The sequence below is a fragment of the Perca fluviatilis genome, chromosome 13 (genome assembly GCF_010015445.1).
Source record: "Perca fluviatilis chromosome 13, GENO_Pfluv_1.0, whole genome shotgun sequence".
Lineage (NCBI taxonomy): Eukaryota > Metazoa > Chordata > Actinopteri > Perciformes > Percidae > Perca > Perca fluviatilis.
In genome coordinates, this window is record NC_053124.1 from 8671536 (window position 1) to 8683060 (window position 11525).

An 11525-nucleotide genomic window follows, 5' to 3' on the forward strand; every position below is an offset into this window, starting at 1 on the left:
GTCACGTTCTGCATCTGCCATTGCTAGTAAACCCAGGAGACTTACATACACATGTAAAAACACAAAGATTGGTATTTGTCTAAACAGTGGACAAACTGAGCTGAGAAATCCCTTCACGTTCTTCTACTGTTACCTCATACTAACCGTCCTTTAAATACTGAGAGAAACATCAGAACCCTGTATAAAACTTGAGTTTCTGTTGCTCATCTAGCTCCTTGATCATTCTGTACTCGTTATTTCCAGGATGTGCTCCAGTTTTTAGCTTTTTGTTCATGAGTTCTTCCCAGGAATGACTCCAGTTTCCATCACTGTCTGCTCCATAACCAAACACACTGACCTAGGAAAACAAAAGTTAACAATGTTAGAAACCGAGGACGTACAGCCTGCTTAAAATCTCGTTAAAGAAAATGAGATTACTTGCTTTTCCATCTATAATTTGCATCAACAGGGGGAGTGGTGGCCTAGAGGTTAGAGAAGCGAGCTTGGGACCAGGAGGCAGCCGGTTTAATCCCCAGAACGGCCAGATACAATCTGGGTGGGGAAAGTGAAAGAGCAGCCACCACTGAGGTGCCCTTGAGCAAAGCCCTTAACCCCAGCCAGCAGATCAGACTTTGGTTCCATCCATTCATCCATCTTCGTCCGCTTATCCGGTGTCGGGTCGCGGGGGGAGCAGCTCCAGCAGGGGACCCCAAACTTCCCTTTCCCGAGCAACATTAACCAGCTCCGACTGGGGGATCCCGAGGCGTTCCCAGGCCAGGTTGGAGATATAATCCCTCCACCTAGTCCTGGGTCTTCCCCGAGGCCTCCTCCCAGCTGGACGTGCCTGGAACACCTCCCTAGGGAGGCGCCCAGAGGGCATCCTTACCAGATGCCCGAAGACTTTGGTTGTACTGGGAAATTGTTCTCATTTGACTTATATGGATAAATAAAGGTTTAAAAAAAAAAAAAAAAAACTTGCTAATCATTAGTGTGTTAAAGCAACACTTGTGACATTCACAAGGAAAACTCTAATTTAAAAATGACTTTACCTCGTCACAAATATGCCGGGCAAGAACCAAAGCCAGAAAGCCAGTGGTGGGCTATAGTGCTGGGTGGTATGACTAAAAGTTTGTATCAATGCATTTTTTAAGATTCTGGAGGTTTCACGGTATATCACGATATTCTCTTTCTTTTGCTTGACTTGGCCTTTATATAGGTTTATAATGGCTTATTCTACTGTCAGGAATACGTATAATAAAAAAACATAACAATGTCATCATATTTACTAAAAGCTTTGATTAAGGGTTCACTTGTCTCCTCAGCAATAACGGTATATGAAGGAGAATGCATGAAACAGTTACAGAATCTAAACTATTTTTATTATGCAAACTGCAAAGTAGTAAAATAAACTTAAATTAAATAAATAGACATACTAACAATTTTAAAATTGCTGTCAGCAGATCCACATGATACAAGCCTTCCGTGACCATGCACCGCCCCCTCTTCCTCCTCCACGCAGTTGCTAGTAGTCAAGGAGGACACGGAGGATTAAAAAAACATGATGGACTCTTCAGAAGAGGTAATTATCTTCACTTGAGTTTCTGCGCATGGAAGTCACCGGACTCCTCAATCTTCTGAACATAGCCATACTGAGAAATACAGTGAGAATTGTCTGGAGCTGATAGTCTTAATTAGCTTTTTAGCAACTCATTTGGCAATGGCTTGAATGTAACCGACATTCACTAATATCAAAACATTACGCACTAAAGCTTTAAATGTGCAGTAGCGACTGGAGCCTCTCTCAGCTGAACAGACTGTTTTATGCTACCTGCCTAGCTTGCAGCTGTAATATTACCCACCATGACGTTCCGCAGTGTAAATTTGATATGAAATCACATTAAAAAAAATACTACTCTCTATAGTTAAACATAGATATTAGTACTGTATGTGGTGTATTTTATCTATAACATGTTAAAAAAAGTAAAATTATAAGTAAGCCTGATAACTATTTAAAAAGTTAAGTGTGTTGGTGTTTTCATTGGTCAGTGTAACATCAATGTAGCACTATTGCAATCAGGCACGAACAACGGTAACGTTCGCTAGAAGTGTTACGGTATCTTGATTTTGCTTTAGTATGGCTAAACAAGTTGCACCCCCCCCCCCCCTTTTTTGCTGTAAATTAACAATTATTAGTGTTACAAATTGTTTATGTCACAAATTCTTGTGTGCCATGGGGTTTTATCCTGTTACAGGAAGTTAGTTGTGGGTTATTAATTGTTGTGTTATAAATTTACTGCCATGAGTGAGAAGGGTACGCAATTAACAGGGGTCCTGTTCTCAATTCGCTCAGTTTTTGTCTGCCGTAGCGCTCACTGACTTCATTTAAATCATCTCAACAACTGCCATTATATATATATCAAACTTCTAACAACAATATATAGTCCTATTTATCTGATCGATCTCAATTTGTTAATGTTAACGATGAATGCTCCAGGCACACTAAAGTTAGCCATGGCAGTATATATATATATATATATATATATATATATATATATATATATATATATATATATATATATATGTGTCGCCATAGTCCTGCTCCGCGCCCTGCTACACCCTGCTACGCACTGCTATATCCTACCTCACTCCTTCTCGTACCACCAGACGGCAGCCCTTTATAAAATACAGAGTTGTTTTGCAATGAAATAAGTACATACACCTGACATGCAGCTCATCCTTCCTATAATAATAATATTTCCTCATTTATGTCATCAACACATCCATGATTCATGGAAATGTTGTGTAAAACACAACAAGCCACAAAGAATGCTGCGACTTTTTGAGGACTGTACTGTAAAGTGCCTCCTGACCGATCCAAACACCTGAAGCGCATTTTCAGTAATATTTGTCCTTGTAATTATGTATGGTTTGCAAAAATGGGAATTGCTGCGGGCCCTGTAGATGAGGGAAGTGTATGGCGTGTGCTGTACACGCTACATTATGGCCAAGCATGCGCTTCTAAAATAGCATCTGAATAACGCGCCACTGACTTTAAACCAGGTTTTTCCTGGTCAGTGGCGGAATTGTTTTCTGAAACTGCAAAATAGCACCAAAGAACGTTTGCGCCGGAACATGCCTCCTCTTTTCGCTGAACCGCCCCCGGGAGCGCAAATACATTCCCTATTTTACCGACGTGCGTCTGTGGAGGGAAAAAGTCCGCTGTGAGTTGGGTGCAAAATAGGAATCATACATGCGTCGGTGTACAAAGGCAATTGCGCTGAGTGCAAGATAGGGCCCCCTGTCTGTTTGTTTGCCTGCCTGCTTACTGCTTACACCTGTTCTCCTTGTCTGCAGGAATACCTGTCTACCAACCTAAACCTAGGTAAGGAAATAATTGAGGAGAAGTTTAAAGTTAATGCTTTAGAAAGTGTCTAGAATGGTATATATGTCATGATGCAGGACAAAGGTATGATGATTATACGATTATATCCACAGCATGAACTCGATGTGCAGGGTGTTGGAACTCAGAAGCTGGAGCTGGGAATGACACCACAACCGAGTTGAATGCATTCCATTTACAATTCGGATTTTGATTGTAGGGATTTAGCTCTTGTTAACAATACCAGTTGATAATGATTTTTGTGCACACAAACAGCATAGCAACATGTCCACAGATACAAGTCGGTCAGGCCTGTGTGTCGTACACACAGGCCTGACCGACTGATTAGTGAGACACAAATAAGACAGAAGTGCTAATAACTGTATATGTTACCTACTAATGTTACTACAGCTTTTACTGCTCTTGATGCAGGGGGCAGCCATTTTGGACTTTTATCGGGGTACTGTGAGGCTGTCCAAGTTCCGAGCTCGGAATTCCGAGGTCAGGGCATGTTTCCAATTTAGACCGCAGAAAATCTGACTTCCAAGTACAAATGGGAAGCACTATTAGCTGACCAAATGACCTCTCAGCTGACAAAAATTACATGTGATTGGTCGATACAGCATTCAGTCTGTGACATATTGCCTTCTGTCTGCAGCTAACTTAAATTTATTTCATTTCCATATAAAAAGATGACTAAATACTGTGGATTTATCGCTCTGGATTTACTCTTGAAATGTCTCCAAAATGTCACTGACATTCCAGGGCAGATTAGGGGAGAGTGGGGTAAGATGAGCCAGTTTTTACTTATGTGGATGTCCAGGCAAGGGAAATTGAGACAGAAGTAAAACGAAGACATCTACTGTTAATTTGGGATGTTGCCCATCAACTGAAAATATAAGAATGCACCTATGACAAAGAGCCTTGAAAATATGACCTCAGAAAAAAAAGTGTTCATGTGACTCAACTTACCCCAGGCTAAGGGTAAGTTGATCCCAGTCAGTGGGTAAATTGACCATCCTATTTTTCATGTTTTAATGCAAGCATAATTTAAAAACATAACTTTCCTCTTTAAAAAAAATTATTTAATAATACACTTACCTATACAAACAATGTTAATTTTTTTTAAAGTTAAAAACAAAAAAAAAAAAAAAAACAAAAATTTTCCCTTTAATCTTTTGTTTTGTATTGGTGAACAATAGTTTTAAACAGTTCTCTTAAGTGAAGGACTGCCAGCATAGTTTTCAGGAGCAAGAAATATATGGACATTCCATCCATCAAGGTTGCTGGGAAATATGAGTTCCTCCAACCTTTTGAGGTTTAGGAAGCTTCTTCAGCACATCATTCAGGGAATTTGAACCTATAAAACAAAGACAAGAGCCATGATGAAAAAAATCTGAATCGTTAAGCTTTTCAAGCAATGCTAAAATCATACTAAACAGCCCTGAATACATATCCTGGTAACTGTGGCTGATAAGTAAACACATGCCAATTTCTTGTACAGTAAATGTACTTTACTCTTGTATCTTGCTATAGTTGCCATTCAATTGTACTGATATTATGGAATATATTAATTCTGTCACCTGTCCATAACTTTTGGTCAGATTGTCAAAGAACCCCCTCGACTGTAGTTTTGTTGAAGGCTTTAGCTGTGGTTCAATTTACCCCACATCATCTGGCTCACTTTGCCCCATAGTCACCATTTTGGTAAAAATGGCCTAGCTTAGCAATTCAGGCTAACCTTTAGCTTAATGATTCACATGGTTTTATATGTTGACAAATCACCAACATGTACCATACACAACTTTAGACCTAGATACATTTGCTTTGGCACAACAGCTAGTATACCTGCAATGCAGAAAATTTACTTTAACAAGCGAAAAAGTGTTTTGTGGAAAAACGACAACTTACCTCTTGTCCCATGTACTTCTCCTCTTCACAGCAAAATAGAAATTATGGAGTCCTTCAGAATGTATGGTCACATAACGCCAAATGTGAATAGTTAAAACTTACCCACTGGCTCATTTTACCCCACTCTCGCCTACTAAACTTCTGTAAGGGCTACAATGACACCATAGGGTGACAGCTGTTAGCTACAAAGTTAAAAACACGGCGGGATGCTGGCATCAAAGGTTGCGGAGCAAATTGAGCCATTCAGCTAGTTGATCTTCAGCCTCCGATACTCTTAGAGTCAGACATTTTCTCAATATAACTGGAGTAAAGTGGATTTACTCTCATCAGGTAGGACAAAAATAAAACATTAATCCATTTTCACCTATTATTATTGTGACTATTATTATTCATTTAACCAACATATTTTTCATCAATTTTATTTATGTTTGGCCTTATAAATGAATGGGAATATGACTACAAGTCAAGGGAAAACAATAAAGACGTATCATTATTAACTACTTTAAATAAACAATATGACAAGTTTTTCCTCATTTATGATTGTAGTCTCTCTTGTGTATATTTCGCCACATATTTTGTCTATAGATGGGAGCTGTTGTTTCCAAATCAGAAGCGTCACACAGCCAAGATGAAATTAAAAGGGAGGACCCTAATTGTCCTGCTGTGTGTGACTACTATCTGTGTGTCTTGGAGAGGATATATGTCATTCTCCCTGCCTCAGGACGAAAGCCCCTGTGCTTGTGAGCGATGTTTATCTGAAGATGATCCGTGGTTTATAAAGCGCTTCAATAAATCTGTTGAACCATTTTTGTCAGCAAACTACAGTCTCTCAGAGGACGCTTTCAACTGGTGGAAGGAAAGTTGTTAACTTGCAAGAAAACAGTCTCTCAACCTGCACTTCAGATTAGGTAATAGAATATAATCAACAGTCATCACCATCACTGCGGAGACAACGCCTGCCATTGTGTTAATATAGTCAATCCATTTGTTTGGTGTGCCTGACAGCCCTTACAGGGTGAAAAGGGCAACTTCAGAACCTTCAGAGGAAAAGTGGACAGGCTGTTTCTGACGGCCCCACCCAGTCCAGATGTTCTAGAATCCAGCCCTGACCGCTGCAGGACTTGTGCTGTGGTGGGGAATTCTGGTAATTTGAGGAGATCACATTATGGACCTCTGATAGATTTCCATGATGTCATCATAAGGTAAGTCCTCAGGCTAAAGAAAGCAGCTTTTTTCTAATATGTTCTTTGTCACAATGAGTTGAGTCAGTGGAAAAAAACATCAAAGTTGTTTCTTCAATGTCAGAAACTAAAAGTCAAAATTCAAGCAGTCCTCTGCTGTATTTCTGCCAAGGACAGTGACATGTGAAATATATCCCTCTGCACTATTTAGAGTGAACGCTGGTCGAATCAAAGGCTATGAAGTAGATGTTCGGACCAGAACAACTCATTGTGTCGTGTATCCAGAGAGTTCTGTGGAACATATAATATATAATTATATAACATAACTCATCTTGTGCTGGCTCCATTTAAGATGGTTCATTTTGAGTGGCTCAAAGGGGCCCTCACCACAGGATTCAATGGAGGGTGAGTCGCTTTTCAGTGAACTATGTGATCATTTGTCCCTTGCAGTGTTTATTTGGTAAACAAAAAACTATGGAGATACGTGTTAACAACTTTTATCCAATGATAAGACTAGACAATACCACCGTCATTAAACGTGTGACGATATCAACATGCAATATCGTTGACAAAGAAAAGATGAGACTAAAATGTAGTATAACATTTTTTTTCTCTCATCATTTTCAGGAAATTCCACCTTTTCTTCCACTCTCTCTCTCTCTCTCTCTCTCTCTCTCTCTCTCTCTCTCTCTTTTCTGCATAGTGTCACACACCCTCAGGTAATGCTGGTAGACTGAATGATATAATATATGCACCCAGAATTCTACTGACAAGCCAAATACCACACCAAGAAAATGTTTTAAAATGAGTCAATCAGTTATCCAGCTAACCTCTGCTAGAGAGAGAAGAAAAATAAATGGGGAGAGAACCCCAGCAACATGTACAAACATCAGTGTTGGAAATATATACATAATTAAAGCTGCGAGCAGCAATGGACGGGCCCTCGCGCCTCTGCGCGCGTCGGGGTTACTGGCGGACACCGCTCCTTGCGACCGTTCATTTGCTCGGCACTCAGACACCACAAATACTCACCAATGAAAAGGGAACTCCCTGCCGAGTTCAATGATACCATGATACCTCACAAAAGACTCTACGTCATACGGTTCATCAGCTGTGAAAGGGGGCGTGGCTAAAGCATAGGGGGCACAAAGGTCAACCTTAAATGGTTCAAATGTTATGAAAGGGGGCGTGGCTTGAGTGTAGGGGGCGGGTCAAACCATCACCGATGAAGAAGGAATTCTGTGCTGAGTTCAATGACACCTCAAACAAGGGTATACCTTAAATGGTTCAAATGTTATGAAAGGGGGCGTGGCCTGAGTAAGTGGGCGTGGCAATATAATAGGGGGCGTCTCACTATCACATGTAGACCACACATTCTGAGTTTCATGCAAATCGGATGATGTTTGACATATAAGGCGCATTTCATGTTGCCAGCAGGGGGCACTATGACAAAACGTCAATTTTGGGCTGTAGGTGTCCTCAGGCCTGGACCCTTGTCAATCGTGAGAAATTTCGGGCAGATATGACAACGTACACTCAAGTTACAACAACTTCTTTGTTCATCGCTAAACACTCAAAATGGCCGCCACGCCCACACCATCTGACGAAAAGTTTTTCTTTTAATAACTTGTCATCGTTAAGGTGTTGGGATGGTACAGACCAAGTTTGAAGTTGATCGGATGAAATCTGTAGGAGGAGTTCGTTAAAGTATAGCAACTTGACTTTTAGGCCTACTTCCTGTTGCCACTAGGGGGCGCTATGACTTTAAGTAAATATCGCCCCTTATTTGTCCTCAGGGTTGGACTCTTATGAATCCTGAAAAGTTTCGAGGTAATCGGACAATGTACACTCGAGTTACACCCACCTGTTTCAGCGGCGAAACGCACAAAATGGCCGCCCCGCCACGGCAACGTCCCATGACGAAAAGTTTTTCTTTTAACAACTTTTCATCTTTAACATCTTAAGATGGCACAGACCGAGTTTGAAGTTGATCGGATGAAATCTCTAGGAGGAGTTCGTTAAAGTACGACATGTGGAAATGGCCAAAATCGCACTAATTTTGAACTTTGAAATCAAAATGGAGGACTTTCTGTTGGGTTTAGGGTATGGCTGTAATGAAGTTTTTTGTACATCTTGACATGATACATATGTGTACCCAGTTTCGTGAGTCTACGTTAAACACACTGCAGGGGCTCAATTTTCTTAACTTTCTAGGGGGCGCTAGCGAGCTATTTTTGTGCGCCTATTCCCGAAATCCTTAAAATATGTAAATTTTCACGATACTTGATGCGACCACCAAATTTGGTGAGTTTTTGAATATGTTAAGCCCCTCAAAAAGCCAATTCATTTGATGGGAAAAGAAAGAAAGAAAGAAAGAAACAATAATTCCTTCAGTTTCAATAGGGCCTTCGCCGCTGTCGGCGCTCGGGCCCTAATAATCTACTGATATAATAACCAGTAGATTGTGGAGTGCATTCAGCATTATTAAAAAATAGAACATTACTGCAGCATTACTTTATAAGACACCTTGACAAAGAAATCTTTTGTTCCTTATTCATCGCTAAACACTCAAAATGGCCGCCCGGCCGCCGTTCAACGAAAACTCAAGTTGTTTGAAAACTGTTAGGGTGGGCGCTAGTCTCGCAGACCTTCCTCCAAAGTGCTGCGAAGGAGGGTCCGGCTAGTCCACACAGCAATCTGGGATTGGAATAAAAAATGTGCTCTAGTTTATTGGCATTTCTTTAAACCAATCACAATTGTCATGGGCGGTGCTAAGCTCTGCACGGAGCCACTGCAAAATAGCCTCAGGAAGGAACTTGTTTTGGTGGAACGTGTACGTTCAAAAGTTGTTTTAGTCGTGCAACAGGAAACTCAGATTGGACAGATAGTCTAGCTATCGGTCTGGAATTACCCTGCAGAGATCTGAGGAGCAGTTAACCATAGTCCTCAGAAATCCACCGGAGTTTGAAATTACAACACAAAGAAAGTGGAAGGAAACGGACATTGGCAAAAAAGACACGCATCCGGCGGAATTTCCTGCAGCACCGGAGCAATCCCGGAAGTGGAACGTCGTGGATATAGACTGGAGGGTTTTGAGTGTGTTTAAGCCCTCAAAAAGGCAATTCATTTGGTATAATTTATTTGGTATATTGGCCGGCCGAATGTCGGCACTCGGGCCCTAATGATATTAGTGTGACATTTCATGTTTGTTTCAACAGACCACATTGGGGTGTAAGATCAAAAATCAAAGCTAACAAGGATTTGGTGAGTATTATTTTGAATGCATTTAACAATTAACCTTTTTGGCTGTAAACGTCATGGTTCATAGAAATAGGTTTAAAGCCTAATTCTGATTCATAACAGGTGATGATCTTTAATCCAGCTTTTATGAGGTATGTTCATGACATGTGGCTGGAAAAGAAGGGTTATTACCCCTCCACTGGCTTTCTGGTTTTGGTTCTTGCCCTGCAAGGTACGGTAAGTACATTTATAAGTTAGTTTTACTTGTGAATGTCACCAGTGTTGTAACAATAAATAATTACTTGTTTAATGACTGGTACTATGTCCTCAGTTTCTAACATTGTTAACTTGTGTTGTCCTAGGTCAGTGTGTTTGGTTATGGAGCAGACAGTGATGGAAACTGGAGTCATTACTGGGAAAAACTCATGAACAAAAGTTAAAAACTGGAGCACATCCTGGAGATACAGAGTATAGAATGATCCAGAAGCTAGATGAGCAATAGAAACTCAATTTTTATACACGGTTAATACGGTTAAGATACCAAACTGTTGTGGTTATGGATATTTCTGTTGGGGTTGTTTATATTTCTGTTGCCTGTTCGCATATTTCTGTTTGTTTCCTGTTTTGTATGTTTATTCTGTATATTTCTGTTCCCCGTTGTGTAGATTTATCCTGTTTTGTCTATTCTGAGTAGTGTATGTTTTTGTTTCATGTTTTATTTTGATAGTCTGTTTTCTGTCTTGTCGTGTCTAGTTTTGCTTCCTGTGTTTTCCCGCCTGTGTGATTGTCTAATGTGCTCCACCTGTCCCCTAGCCCTGGTGTCACCTGTCCCGTGTTTGCTCGTTACTTAGTTTATTTAGCCTCTGCGTTTCCTTTGTCTCTTGTCAGAGCGTTGTTTGTGTTTGTGTCTTGCCTGGTCAGTTTGTTTTTGTCAGTGTGTTTCACCCTTGTGCCTTTATTTAGAGTTTTCCTGGTGATCTTTTTCTTTTGTGAGCTTTTTTGCTTTTTGGATCTCCTTTGTTTTGTTCCCTGTTGTTGTGTTAATAAACCCACAAGCTCAAACCTTCTCCAGCCTGCCTGCCGTATCGTATATATATATATATTTTTTGTATGTATGTAAATCTCCTGGGTTTGCTAGGCAGATGCTACTTCTGAGGGATTATTTGCATGTGGTAATGACTAGAAGACACACTATAGAATTGCAGTGTGTGTTTACAATATAGATAGCCAACTAGTGTAGAATGCACAAGTTATGATTGTGACAAGTGGGATAAAAGTTAGGGATAAAAAGCTGTGTCAAAATATCTTCTTGTTTACACTGAATAAATAAGGTTGGGGTAATCGTGCAGTATACTGTGCCATTTACTGATGCGATAACTGAACAAGTATTTGACATAAGCTTGTGCCCAAAGCAAACTACAATAATTGCTTTCAACCTCCACAGGAACACGAGTTAGATGGCAGAAACAAGTCAGATCACAAAGATAAAAAGTTTAAATTGGGCAACACACAAACTAAATTAGCAATAAATATACAAATGTCCTCAGTTCAGAGGTCCTCTATATATTGTTTTAATAAAAAAGTGCACATATGATGTGACAAAGATGTGTGCACTGTTGAGCACAGTTCCCAACCAGTGGAGGGAAAGAATTTGTCCATTAAACACACGCGCACACACACATACAGACACACGCACACAAAAATAATAATGCCCGTATCTATTTGGAGACATAAGTCTATTTTTATGAGTTGTAAAAATAATAAATGATGAGTGAGGAAAAAAATGATAATGTTAAAATGCTGATAGGTTTCCCATTGACTGAGGGATGAAAGAG

The 11525-nt window shown here is 40.2% G+C and overlaps 1 pseudogene; it reads left to right on the forward strand.

Annotated features, from left to right (window-relative positions):
- Window positions 1–5895: 5895 nt before the first annotated feature.
- On the forward strand, window positions 5896–10669 carry LOC120571500 (annotated as a pseudogene).
- The last annotated feature ends 856 nt before the right edge of the window (window positions 10670–11525 follow it).